This window comes from Taudactylus pleione, unplaced genomic scaffold (assembly GCF_031769625.1).
Source record: "Taudactylus pleione unplaced genomic scaffold, aTauple2 ptg000066l, whole genome shotgun sequence".
Taxonomy (NCBI): Eukaryota; Metazoa; Chordata; class Amphibia; order Anura; family Myobatrachidae; genus Taudactylus; species Taudactylus pleione.
This window is the reverse complement of record NW_028284468.1, coordinates 21,115,919-21,129,779: the sequence shown is the minus strand read 5'-3', so window position 1 is coordinate 21,129,779 and position 13,861 is coordinate 21,115,919. Positions and strand designations below refer to the sequence as shown.

Sequence of the window (13,861 nt, the reverse complement as noted above, 5' to 3'; positions counted from 1 at the left end):
AATGGTAGGTACACTGTTACCTACCATCGCTATCAAATTACACTACGTAGGTGATGTTGCTCAGACATTTTGAAACAGTCCAGTCCAGTGGCAGCTCCAGAGGTGGGGCTGGAGCACAGTTCAAAATTCAAATAGAGGAGCCGCACCAACTGTCAGTGAGTCCCAGCTGGCACCTTTTGGCTGGGTTTGGAAGGGCAGTTGCTGTGGCTCCCCTATTTGAATTTTGAACTGTGCTGCAGTCCCACCTCTGCGGCCACCACTGGTCTAGTCCATGCATCTAGGACCTTGTTGTAATGTGTTGGCATCAGAACAAGCACCTTCTGTACAACATCAAAAACTCTCAAAACTTTTCTGTTTGGTCTATGCTTTAGCATTGCTAACAAGCCCCATGAAGTTCTCTAACTGATCTCTGAGCCTTATCACATATTCCACCACAGAGAAATAGTGGGTGGACAGTTCCCTTCCCAAAATTTCACAAATATGTTGAGGGGTATCTGAATTCTATGGCCATATAGTAATGTGATAATCCAGTTGTCTCTTTTATCACCTCTTGATATGCTAACAGAAGATGCAGCAGTTGGTACTCCCAGTCCCACCACTCCAAGTTACAAATGTCTGTATCATCTGCCTCTGAGTCCCACTGACACATTTACACAGTAATTCTAGAGATGGTAATGGGTTGTACAGAGTTGCTTTACTTCATACTGAATAAGTTCACTCTTGAACTGTGTATTTTGATCTGTTAGGATATATCTGGGGAACACAAATCTTCTAAAAATTCAATGCTGCTGCCATAAAAACTGGTTGTTACTTGGCTGAGAGAAGTCAGACTCTTAGCCAATCAGCGCTAAGGTGCAGGAAACCACGTGGGTCCTGTCCATAGGCAAAACTATGGGGTGGTCTAGGAGTGCACCGGACAACCCATTCGAATCGTGGCTGCATTTTTTAAAAATAACCTCTTCACATTCACATTGATGTGGTCTGGCGAGAAGCAGCTCCGCCCCCTGACTGACTCTGACTGCTCGTTTCACTAAACAACCTCAATAAGTGCCAGAAACACTACAGAATATTCATATTACTTTTTGATAAAACCCCTGTGAGAGAGGATTAATGCGCCAAGGGAAGCTACGAGATTCTGCAGTGTTTCTGGGACTTATTGAGGTTTAGTGAATTCCTTCATCTATGCGCATTATATTCAACTCACTACATCTGCCGCCTTACCCGCATACAGCTAACAGCAGTTCAAAAATCCGGATCCACTGTTGGAGATTATTATGGCGAGCGGCATCTGAGTGCGTGGAAACATCAGCAGGCTGAACATTGCTGGAGGCTGACCGTGCTGTGTCACTGCCACCACAGGAGTTGCATTGCGCCACATTGCAAGCTAGTGGTTACTGCTAGCCAGGATTTCGGGATATCTTTATTTGTTACTATACGGAGGAGTGGTGAGTGACATTTGCAATTGAGTCCAACTTTGTCGGCTTTCTTTCCCTGGACATTGGGAAGGTATACAAAGCATATATACAGTTACAGTTTGTGTTCCTATCAGGAGTGTATTCACACATCCTTGTCCTAATTAGTAGGACACTTATATTTGTCTGCATGATTTTTCTTGAAGAATTTTGTTTCCAGTTGGGACTATCAAATCCATTGGATATATATTTCAGCCTATATTAGTGCACTGATTGATACAAACTTTTTCTATTGATGAATTAACTTGTTATCTAGTATTCTTGGAACTGCAGTTCTCTTTTTTTAATGTATATTATTATATTGTATATTGTTGCAAATTAAATGGTGATTGAAAGCTCTGGAGTATTATTTATTATTAGTGGGTACAAGCGCAGACTTATATTTGTTCATTTTGGTTTTTTGAGGGTTTTTTTTGGCAGTATCCCCTATATGTCAGCTGTTTGTAATCCCCTTATGATCCTTGGTTAAAAGGCGCACCACTGTGTTATCCTATCAATTAATTTATTTAACACAGGTGACGGCAATCATAAATGAAGAGGAAAGTTCAGGAACAGAGTATTTTGTCCCTCCTGGAATGGGTCATGTTGGGAGGTATTCCTAAATAGAGATCTGTTAAAAATTGAAAATAAATTTGTCATTCACCAAAGCTCAGGACTCAGGATGAGTCATCAACTGGGTTAATGAGGTTATGTCATCGGATAATGTGTGTGTTCTCACCCTGGGGAAGCTTATACAGTATGATACATTTTGGTATCCTTAGCAAATATTTGATGGCATGAAGAAGATATTAAAAAAGAGAAATGCCCATAATAAATTATAAGATGGAATCAATACTTTTTTTGTACTCATATTTACCATTGTGAATGTCTTCACAACTTCTGATTAAGTTTTCATATATAAATTTAATTTGAATAATTTCTAACACATATTGTATATATAGCTGTATCAGTTTAGTGAGTGTGAAAAATATAAGGCAAAAAAAAAGTAGGAACAGCGGTGAATAACAATAAAGCATATGAACAACAGGAGAAAGATATAATCCAGTGGTGGCCAACCCGCAGCTCTCGAGCCGCATGAGGCTCTTCTGAGCTTCTAATGCGGCTTTGTTACTGGGAACGCTGGTTTCTAAAGCCATCAGAGGCTAAAGGAGCCTCTGATCGCCTCAGAGGCCAGCTTCACCAGTAATGCAGTGTGCGGGTGATGTCATGACGTCAGCTGCGATGTGAGAAGCCCACGCGTCTGCTGAATCCAGTTAGATCCAGCAGGCGGCAGAAGAAGAAGCAGCAGCAGCAACGGGCGGTGGCAGAAGCAGCAGCAGTGATGGCGCAGCAGGACTCGGGAGCCCTGACGCCGTGGAGTGGTGCCAGCACAAAGGTAAGTTTCTTCATAGGGGGGGAGCTAGTGCTGGGGGTACAACTACAGGGAGCATTGCAGGAGGGGAACTGCTACAGGAGGCATAGCTTAATGGGCACAGCTACAGGGGACAGCACAGAAGGGGCACAACTTTTGGGGGGTAATGCTTAATGGGCACAGCTACAGGGGGCATTGCAGAAGGGGCAACTACAGGGGGGCATTGCATAATGGGCACAGTACAGGGGGCATTGCATAAGGGCCACAACTAATGGGGCATTGCTTAATAGGCACAGCTACAGGGGGGATTGCAGCAGGGGCACAACTGCAGAGGGCATTGCATAATTGGCACAGCTACAGGGGCATTGCATAAGGGCCACAACTACTGGGGGCATTGCTTAATGGACACAGCTACAGGGAGCATTGCAGAAGGGGCACAGCTACAGGGAGCATTGCAGAAGAGGCACAACTACTGGGGCATTGCATATTGGGCACAGCTACAGGGGGGATTGCATAAGGGCTACAACTACTGGGGGCATTGATTAATGGGCACAACTACAGGGGGCAGTGCAGAAGGGGCACAACTACAGAGGGCATTGCGTAATTAGCACAGCTACAGGGATCATTGCATAAGGGCCACAACTACTGGGGGCATTGCATATGGGGCACAACTACAGGGGGCACAGCATAATGGGCACTGGCATTCTCAATGTATTTTATGTGGTTCTGGATTTCAATATGTATTTTATGTGAATGTGGCTATTTCAATGTTTTCTATGTTGTTCTGGCTTTTTCTTTCACTTCAACAGTGAAAAATGTATATTGGGAAGATTATGTAAAATGTTTATTTTTAATGTCCTGGGCTCGTCCCCAGCGTGACTAAAAATGGGGGTGTGACACAAGGTCATGCTCCTGCAAATGTCATACCAAAGGCATGCACACAAAAATGGGGCATGGCCTTGTGAAAGATAGGCCACGACCCCATTTTTGCCCGCGCCCGTAGCCGCTTGCATGCTATTGGCTCTTTCGATTGACTACATATATGTTTTGGCTCTTTGCCTCCGACTGGTTGGCCACCCCTGATATAATCACTGAGGCAGCCAATTATTTGTGAGTCACAGGTTGTTCTTGTGAGCAGTGGAATAGAGATGTGACCTGTAGAGAGTGGGGAAAATATAAGAGATTTCTTGTGGCTTTGGTGCAATAGAGTTCTGTATTTTAAGATACTGTAATTCTTCTCACAATCCTCTCAGATTTTTTTTGCAATCTAATGTTTATGAAGAACAGTACCAGCAAATTTCAAACATCATCATATCAACAATAGATATCTGAAATAACTAACTGTATACAGTTTGTGCAACAAAGGAGGGGACAGAAAAATGTGTGTGGGGGGAAGGGGTGTAGTCTCTCATTAGCCTCGGCCAAATCTCTCCACAGGGCAAGGTAGATGTCAACAGCATGACAGGGCATAGGGACATGTCACAAGGGAACATATGTAGGTGATTGAGACATATGTAACATGAAGGTTATAGGTCCATTGCATAGCAAATCTGGCTGAATGAAAATTTAGGCATGGTAACATAACCAGAATACTCTACAGATTGTTTAAATCTGATCCAGGAAACCACGATAAACTCGGAGTGTCTATCAAATACAGGGCCTGATTCAGAGCCGGACGCTCTGAAAGAGCGCTTGCTCTGAATCAGGGCATTTGTTTTTTTTTGGTGCAGCCTCCTGGCCACTCGCATAGCTGTTGGTGGCCACCCATGTCTATTGCAAGCGGCCAGGTGATGGTCGCGATGGTCGAGACCATCAAGATCATCCAGGCTTGCGACGATAACCTTGTGGTAGGATCTCGTTCCCGCAAGACCCAGAGAGCTTCAGGCTCTTAATAGACCCGGAAGCTCACCACTGATATCACTGGTGATGTCAGTGGGGCCGCCCTCAAATGGCAAGCGTTCCGTCGGGGACGCCTCTGTTTGGCCAGCTACCCACCCTGATCAACATCGACAGCCACCCCCTTTTGGTGTGAGACCCGGAGCGACGGAGCGCCCTTCGCTAGCCAGGTCTTGCGAATGCGCATGCGCATGTTGGAGCTGGCTCCGGCGTGCGCATGCGCAGTTGCCAAACATCGACGAGAGGGTCTGAATCAGGCCCACTGTTAGCATGATATCCTCCATTTCCATGTAGTAATCAATCTAAGCACCAAAGCTCAAATTGAGGAAAAAGAAATTGTCTCCAGAAAACTGGAATAGTGGCCTTTGCATCATTATTTAAATGGTATAAGAGTGATTTCCTGTAATTACAAGTGGGAACCGTAGTTATATCAGCAGGGACATCAGTACCAACAATGGACAGGGTGACAAGAGATTGCCGATAGGATGCAATTAGGGATGATAAACAGTAGATGGGTGCGATAACATCGTTTTTTGCGTTAATATCGCACTTTTTAACTTTTTTGCGTTAATATCACTGGTTTTAGTTTTACACCGTATTCAATTTCAAAGACTTATCGCAGTTTTGAAAAGTCTTTGCTAAAAAATGGGGATAAGTTTTCACCATTGAATAGGTGTCAAAAAAAAGTGCAGAATTGGGGTTTAGGGGTGCAGGCTTAAAAAAAATAGCCTACACCCCTGGGAACGACATTTAAAAAAGAACTGTGTCAAAAATAGTTTAAAAAAAAATAGGGACACCCCAAAAAATTAATTTAAAAATTGGTGTGAAAACAAAATAATGGGAAAAAATTGTTAAACAATAGGGAAATAGGTTCAGGGCTATTCTGCAAGTATGTGGCAGGTGTTTTCTAGAATAGAATTATAGCGGCAGGTGCACAAATGCAGAATTTTTAAAAACTGACTTTAGGGACTTAAAAATATGCTAGTACCCATTTTCATGTACCCCAAATTTGATGGGACCACTTAAAAAAACGAAACAAATAACCTAAGTGCTCTTCTGCATCACTTCTTCAATGTCGGAAAATAACACCTGCTGCGGCTATTTAAATCCCCGACTTTCAATTAAAGGCTAAAACGGGGGTACCCATAGTGTTCCCCCATGTTTTTACAACTTTACAATTATTTTAAGGAAAAATTCGTAACTTTGCGCAAATCCAACTTCGGAGTTTCCTGTTTTTGTTAATTTTATTTTGAATACGGGGATAAGCGGGAGCGCGCACCATACCTTTACGTAGAAAAAAACTCCATTATGAAACATCAACTTCGCCAGGGAAGTTAACCTTTCATATTGAATACCCCTCTAAGAAGGAAGGAGAATAGATATATGAAACGAGGCATGACATAGGTATGTGTATAGAAATGTATCTCTGAGGTTATTTTGCAGTACTTTGGAGCCGTTTTCTTCCTCTTGATCCACAGAATATGTTTATGGAGGATCTAAGTTTCATGTGTAGTCTTGGACAGGATGTTAGTGTAAATTGGAGAGCCTGTGCTTATTCCTATTCATATAATTGCTAGCTGCGGGCACTCAGAGGTAATCCAATTCTCTGTTTATAGGTAACTTATTCTGTAAGTGTGCCTGTGCTCTGCTAATGTCCTGCTTCTGTGTTATTGGAAGTGATTCAGACTAAGGAATGCATTATTGCAAGGTATCACAAATACCTGTACATAATGACTAATAACTTATATTTTTATTAATATGAATTTATGGAGTCACAATGCTCCTAAGTTATGTTAAAGGAAGCTACTGTATATTCAAGTGTGTCTCATGCTAATCTCTAATAGGTGACGGAATAGCATATTACAAGTTTGGTATAGACTTGATGTTATATAGCAGGACCCACATACAGTATGGTTATAGTCCTCCTTATTTAGGAAAGGCTGTCTGTAATTAAGGTAGGAAATCTTTTACTCCTGCTACATATTTTTAGTCCATTAATGGCAAGATATTAATGTGGGTGTCTCTTCCACAGATAATGTCTGACCAGCTCTTGTTATTCAAGCTAGTGGACTGTTGTAATTACCAACTGATGGTCTGCAAGCTATAATGGCAGCTGTCACAGGTGAGTATGTTCCTGTTCATTATCCACTGTTAGGATTTTCCCAGAAAGATGTCTCACCAGGGTATTGTGTGCATCAACACTTCATTTATAGTTCAGCCATCTCCCACTTTAGCTTGGACAGGAGTGACACCACACTCCCCAGTGTTTCCTGTAGCTACAGCTTTTCCCTTACACAGGAACACAGTAGGTATTTGCTCAGTGTTGGAGGCAAGGCTTTGCAACATTAATAGTTAATCCTTCTGCCACCAATTCTTTGTTGAACCATTCTTTTGATGAGGGCAAAGGCAGGGTCATTCATAGAACACTGGCCACTAGTTTAAGGTTAACAAAAATCAGTTAAGCGTATGTATGTGGGGTAACTGTAATGCAGGTGTCCTAAGGCGAGCTCAGGGAGGACATAAACCTCCCGTGGAGCAGAAGGGCAAACAAAGCCGGGACACAAATTAAAATTAGATGCTCCACCCAAAGGAAGTAAGAACAGATGTTTTTTTTTAAAGAAAGGCAAGACAATGTGTGACCACTATAGATAGTATGCTGCTAACCAATAGCCAGCTTTGATATTCACATTTTATACTTATATATGCAAACATATTAGGACTGTCAAATCAGCTAGTGTAATATTAAGTATCTACGGTAAATAATCGTTTTCTGAAATGTACATTAAGAAACATACTGCAGACCTGTTTCATTCCACAGTAGGTAACAGTTGCACTGTGAAAGATAATAGCAGAGAGCAAGGCTACACAGAGAGCTCATATATTTTTTAAATAAAACAATCTATCTCTGTCACAAAGTGATTATATTATGCAACTCCATTAACCCCATTGACTCTGTCAAGGCAGAAAGGCTGATGTTGCACTTATCAAACACTTTGCTACTAAAACATTGACAGACTTAATAAACACCCTGGAATGTAGCACACTGTTACCTTTTCTGCTGTCTGCTTGTTTATCTGATTATAAATATCTCTCCTTTAATATGGATGGAACACCCAGGTTGAGGAGCAGACAAGAAAGTCATTTGTGAAAATGTCATAAAACAAGATCTGCTTGATATGTTTTTTGCAGCTAATTTGAAGGCTTGGCCAGGATCGCTTATTCAACAAAGCTTAACTCCTATATATTCAGTTATATTTGCTATTTGTTTCTATAATATAAATAAGCATATTTGGATTTTCACATCAAAATATTGACTGAATAACACATATAAATTGGCAGATATAGAGACTGATGCTGAGATGAATTACACCAGCTTACACAGTATTGTAAAACATGCGCATTTTCACAACAGAACCTATATGTCGCCATTGCAGATTTGCATGAATCTGACAAATGTGCGTTCTTGTGCCTGTAGAGGTGGTAGGAGGGCAAAGTACAGGGCAAAGTACAGTACATATGTGTCTTCATACACTATTGCTGCAGGCGCACCAAATAGCTCTTTTCGGTGTGCCAGGTCCCGTGCTCCCTTGCACTAAGCTTCTTTTTTGCAACACTTGTGTCTAACTGCATCTGAATATGAAGTGCTATGATGCAGAGGTTGCGGCTACTTTCCACGCCAAGTTCCATTGTGCTTCATATACAGACTCAGTTGCACACAGATATACAAGTGTCGCATATGAAATTAATCAGTGCAGTCTTGTGAAGCCGTTTGTCACATCTGATTGTGATTAAGACAGATTTGTGGAGGAAAAAGGTGCAAATAAAGATGCTTGATGCAAGCAGAGTCACATAGGATCTGACGGCTCACTCGCGCCAGGTGTTAATGCCGCATGGAGTATTGACGCTAAGTGGGAATCGTGTTGGTGTGCGATTCCTAATCACAGCTCTTCACTGAAACATTTTTAGCTGCAAATCACACATTTACTAAGAAGCAACTTTGGCTCACTATGGCCCTGCTGTACATCAGCACCATTGTGTTCTTGTGTAAGAGGTTTTATGTTTTAATCAAACCTAATAGTGAATTTGTAGTTTGCAAGCAAAAAAATGGCTAAAATCACAGATGTAAATATATACAGGGGACAGGGGGAAACGCATTTTGTTGGGCCTAGCAGGTCTGGGAACCCATGCTGTCAGAGGTTTTTTAATGTAATTGCACCACCCAATGAGCTATCTGTGGTAGCCCAGTCAACCTTCACAGGACTATTTAATTCTGCTGGAGATACCTAAGTGTATTGCTCAACACTAATCCTGGAATCACCTCTTGGGTACACCTCTTGGATGCTCCATATCTGATCCAGCCTGCCATCCCTAAACTGTAAAGGCTCTTCCTACTCCATCCATCTGCTGGCCTCACTGATTGCATATGAGGACTCCTCATCTGTTCTGGTTACTGCAACAACACCTATCTAGGCCTTGGCTTCAGCAAGTTCATCCTGGACCCTTGAACCTTGTCTACTGAATCTGAAAGGCATAGCTGCTCCAGCACAATATTTTTGGATGCCTTTTCCCAAGCTACACTCCTGTCCAAATTACTAGTCTATAGACCTCCACCAACCTCCACTGATTCCTCCAAACCTCCCAGTATCGACCTCCAGTGAGCATTGTAGCTTCAGTCAACGTCCAGTACAACCCAGGTACCCTTTCCACCTACTGTACCTCAAATTATAGGCCATCATTTACTCATATAGATTTAAATGTGCATTGGCACAAATAAATAAGCATACTATTATGGTCAACACAGTTCAAATTCATACAAGATACTCCATATCAATTGGCATAGTACTCACTGTGAATAAATGTCTATCCAGTCCACTGGAATGTAGCACTGTGAAAATGTTAATTTAAAAGTAATCTGTCACCAGCATACAACTGCACATTAAATATAGCTTTTTTCTCTTTCTGCATTTAAAATAGACCTGTCACATATGAAGAACTACTTAAAAACTATTCTGTTCAGTAAAAAAAGGACATAATTACTGTACAAGTAAAAAAAAATACTGAAATTATTACTGACATAGTGGCAGAACAATGTGTCCTCATCTACTGTGGCTTCAGTTGTGCCAAACAACCCCTCTCAGTGCACCAGGTCTCCTGCGTGATTCAGCTACACCGAGCTTCTTTCTGACTAAAAATGTGCAAATCTCTCACATAAATAAAACTGGAAGCGACAAAACTACTCTGCTAAATTACATAGATCAATTTTACATCTGTGTGTGAAAGAGACCGAATCTGTATATAAAGTGCTACGATGCAGTGGCCGCAGCTTTTTCAGGCCAAGTTCCATTGTACTTCATCTGCAAGTTTGTATATGTTTAAAGCTAATTCTTGTGTGGTTAAATTTGCAGCCCAGCATCTGTAGTACACTTTTGCTGCATCTCTTATGCAAATAACATGCAAAATGTAAAAAAAAGATGGTATGCTACACTTCTCAGAGCGGCTGAGTCACGCCAGGCATCTTGCACCCCTATGTCGCATAGATGCTAGGTGTAATAGAACACATCTGTACTTGTAAACTTTTCTGCCTAATTGAGTATGTTAAAATTTAATCCATGGTGCCATTTATATAGCTTGTATGTTTTAACCATGTTTATGTGGAAATAGACCCTGCTGTGCCCAATTTAGAGGAGGACCAGTGTCCAAATCTGGAATAGGAAGAAGGTACTGTGAGTCATTAACATCGCTATAGCCATCTTCCAGCATTGGGAAACTCAAATCTATAAAGAACTCTGATTGGCTCACTGCTGCCTGCATTTTAAACTACAGTATGGTAAAAAGTGGAGGGGCTGGGCTGCACACCCTAATTTAAACATAATAAGAGGTGCTACCATGCTGAGACTTGTAGTTCTAATGCAGAAAAAGGGAAAATGCAGATGCACACTCTAAGCACTAAGAATAGTGCATTTTTCCCCTTCTTCTGCATTACAACTACAGGTCTCAGCATGGTAGCACCTCTTATTATGTTTAAATTTTGTAGCCCAATCCCCTCTTTTTTATATGTTTGTGTGTATTTAAGGTACACTTGAAGGTGAGACCCCTTCTCCTGGGCTAGCACTTCTCCCACCTGCCTCAGGTGATTTTAATTAGTATAGGTCCTTTTAATTGCAATACACATATTTAGTGGATACTATTAAAGGTAAGTCTTAGATAAATGTATATAATGTGTCAGTATTAGGGATGTTAGGGACCCATCTAATGAAGTTCAACATGACATGGAAGGTGGGCAAACATATTTGGCCAAGCATGAAATAGAAAAAGCAGCTGGAAAATCAGGTTGTGTAAACAATGTAACAGGTTCGTTAGTTTTATGTGAATATTTATTGTCAAAAATGTATCAAAAACATATATTATGCCTCTATTAGTACATGTTTTAAAATAAACATTAAAAACACAAATTGTTGCAGAGTATACAGTCTTGCGACTCACTTGGAGTCTGTGTGGTTTCTGGTGTATTTAGAAACAAGTTCAAAAGGTGTATAGATATACTTGCCAGCCAATCGGAAAATTGAAGAAGTATACTTCTATGGAAAAAGGTTTAAATACCACTGACAGCCAGAGTCCATAGGAGCGAAAAGTATTAATCCCGATGTCACTGAACCTAATTAAAGGGAGCCTGGATCTCCGTGAGTCTCCTGAACCAGCAGAATTTGTCCTGATTGGGGACACTGAACTCCTCGTCCGGGAGCCACCCCCGTTGGTAGCAGGGGGGGATATGTAAATGTGCTGTTATTTGCAAATGTCCTCTGTTGGAGCAGCGGAGTTCACGGTGTCGCTAGCAGGGCTCAACCTTATTGCGGGAGCCTGGATCTCCATGTAGTTTCCGCAGGAGTAACGGGTCTCTGTGAGGTTGAAGGTGAAATTCACCCAGCAGAGATCCCGAAGTGAACAGGCGTAATGAAGCGCTGGTAAGGATGTCCAAATGCAGGAGGAGAATCAAGTGGGCTAGTCAGCAAATGGTGTAACCGGCTTTTCAGTGAAGTGGCAGGTGGAAATAGGCCTGTGGGTTTAATCAAGGGATAATACCCTAAAAGCATCCATGCTTGAAAGTGGCTATAAATGGCAATGTGTCCTTTAAAGTAGATCTCTGCAGCAATAAGGAAATCTTGGCAGGGGAATCACCTACGCGTTTCAACGCTGTTCTGGCGTCTTTGTCAAGGTGTGGCCAGGCATGTCCTAAGAACCTTATTATAAAACCATATTCATTGTTGGAGTTTATTATACTGTATATATTTTAATAATCAGTATTCTTAGTGCTTAGAGTGTGCATCGGCATTTTTCCCCTATTTTATGTATTAAAACTACAGTATTGTATTTTAAAAGCAAGCCAATCATGGCCAGCAATTCACAGCTTGATGTGTAACTAGTTATGCTCCCTTGTATCAACTTATATTAATGAAGAGACATTTGAATGTCCGTCCATGGCCACTGGCTCCATGAAATGCAGATATCAGAGTGATATTATTCTAATACATTTTTTTATGTTTTATTTTTATTAAAGTTGCAACCTGTACCCATGTCACTTCAGTTTGGTGATACTTTGAAACTATATTTTGAAAGATCAATATCCATTATTTTGCGAAGAACTTCTCCAGGATGTTTTATACCTAAGGTTTGGTTTCTGAACATTTAGCATTGTCTGATTTAGCAAAAAAAAGGATTTTATATCAGCACTGGGTGGACATATGAAAGTGTTAGCTCATTTAAGGAAAAATGTATTAAAGAATTAGACCACTGGTTTTAATCCAAATCCATATAACATTTTTACCTTGGACATACTTTGAGGGTGTATTTTCATTCACTTTCTCTATCAGCATCATGCAAAAACCCTCTTTCTTGTACAGTACATTGACACTGGTACTTTAGTGGGAGGCGCTGTATCTCCAGGCTGCTAACAGGGAAAGGGCACTAGCCTACTTATTTTTATCACTGGATATTAGGTCCTAGTACCCATATCCCACCAGGACCTGAAATCCAAACCAATAGAGGCCTTGGACATGCCCAATTCCCTTTTTCCCTCCAAAAGACAGTGGTTTTCCTGTGAAAAATTGGGGTTTGAAATATCTCTAAAATTTAAAGGTATAGCTCCTGCTCAACGCCAGGCTGAATAAGTTACTTCTTGTCACCTGGATGTAGAGATCCCTTATTCAGGCAGATGTGAGAGACACAAAAATTGCCAGAGCCTCATACAGTAGGTGAAAAAGGGTGACTGCAGAACTTGTATCTGTGATGACCATACACCCCGAAAGTGCCACATTCCCCCTGCTTTAGATAGGTGAAGTGTCTTGAAGACATTTGGGCATGAATGTTAAGTACATCTTTTCACCCCTCTTACATTTCTATGGTTCAAAAACATACTGGTAGTCTAATTGGCAAATAACTAAATTGTGTTTTAATTGTGTACAAGTGGTGCAGAGATTTGATTCACTGGGACAGGGACCGATATGACTGAATGCAATTGTCGGCATCAGTGAAGATTATATTTGTGCATATTAATTAAACAATAACTAAAAGTACTGTAACATTTCATAGTTCAGAGTGGTTACTTTTCTGTTAATTCAATAATATATTTTCATGGTTTCCAGTGAAGATTTACATCTCAAAAAAACTAAAAAGAAGATTTGGCATATGGCAATTGTAGTCAAAAGCACAAATTGTCACATTTAGCTATTTCCTTTTATACTTTGTATAACAAAACATATTTTTTTATTGTAAAACAAATTTCATGAAAGTGTTTGCACACGCTGCTATTATTTGAAAGCATATCTCAAAGATCTCAAAGACTTTCAAACATGATATGACACTAATAGTCCAAAAATATAATGAAACCAAATAGACCTGTACACACACACTTTATGACAAGCATTCCCTTTGTTTTTAATCATTTGTGATGCTGCCAGAAACGTCAATGCTTGGTAAATACACTGCAGTTCTGAGGGGAGGTCTATAAGTACAGTACAAAGGGCTCTATTTAATTTAAAATAAGAAAATATTTTCTCCATCATTTTAGATACTTTACTCATCTCTATATTTTGGAAATTGAAAAGTGCAGAGAAATCTTTTTCATTTCTCTTGTCACATTCCTGTG

At 40.8% G+C, this 13,861-nt stretch overlaps 1 long non-coding RNA gene across 1 annotated transcript in view; it reads left to right on the top strand.

The window, feature by feature from the left end:
- Nucleotides 1-1,005: 1,005 nt before the first annotated feature.
- The window catches only part of LOC148534526 (uncharacterized), a 176,243-nt gene continuing 163,387 nt past the window's right edge, over nucleotides 1,006-13,861 (top strand). The window contains exons 1-2 of the long non-coding RNA XR_015877647.1: nucleotides 1,006-1,445; nucleotides 6,752-6,841. This is a non-coding gene — a long non-coding RNA (uncharacterized LOC148534526). The remainder of the gene's footprint in view (nucleotides 1,446-6,751; nucleotides 6,842-13,861) is intronic.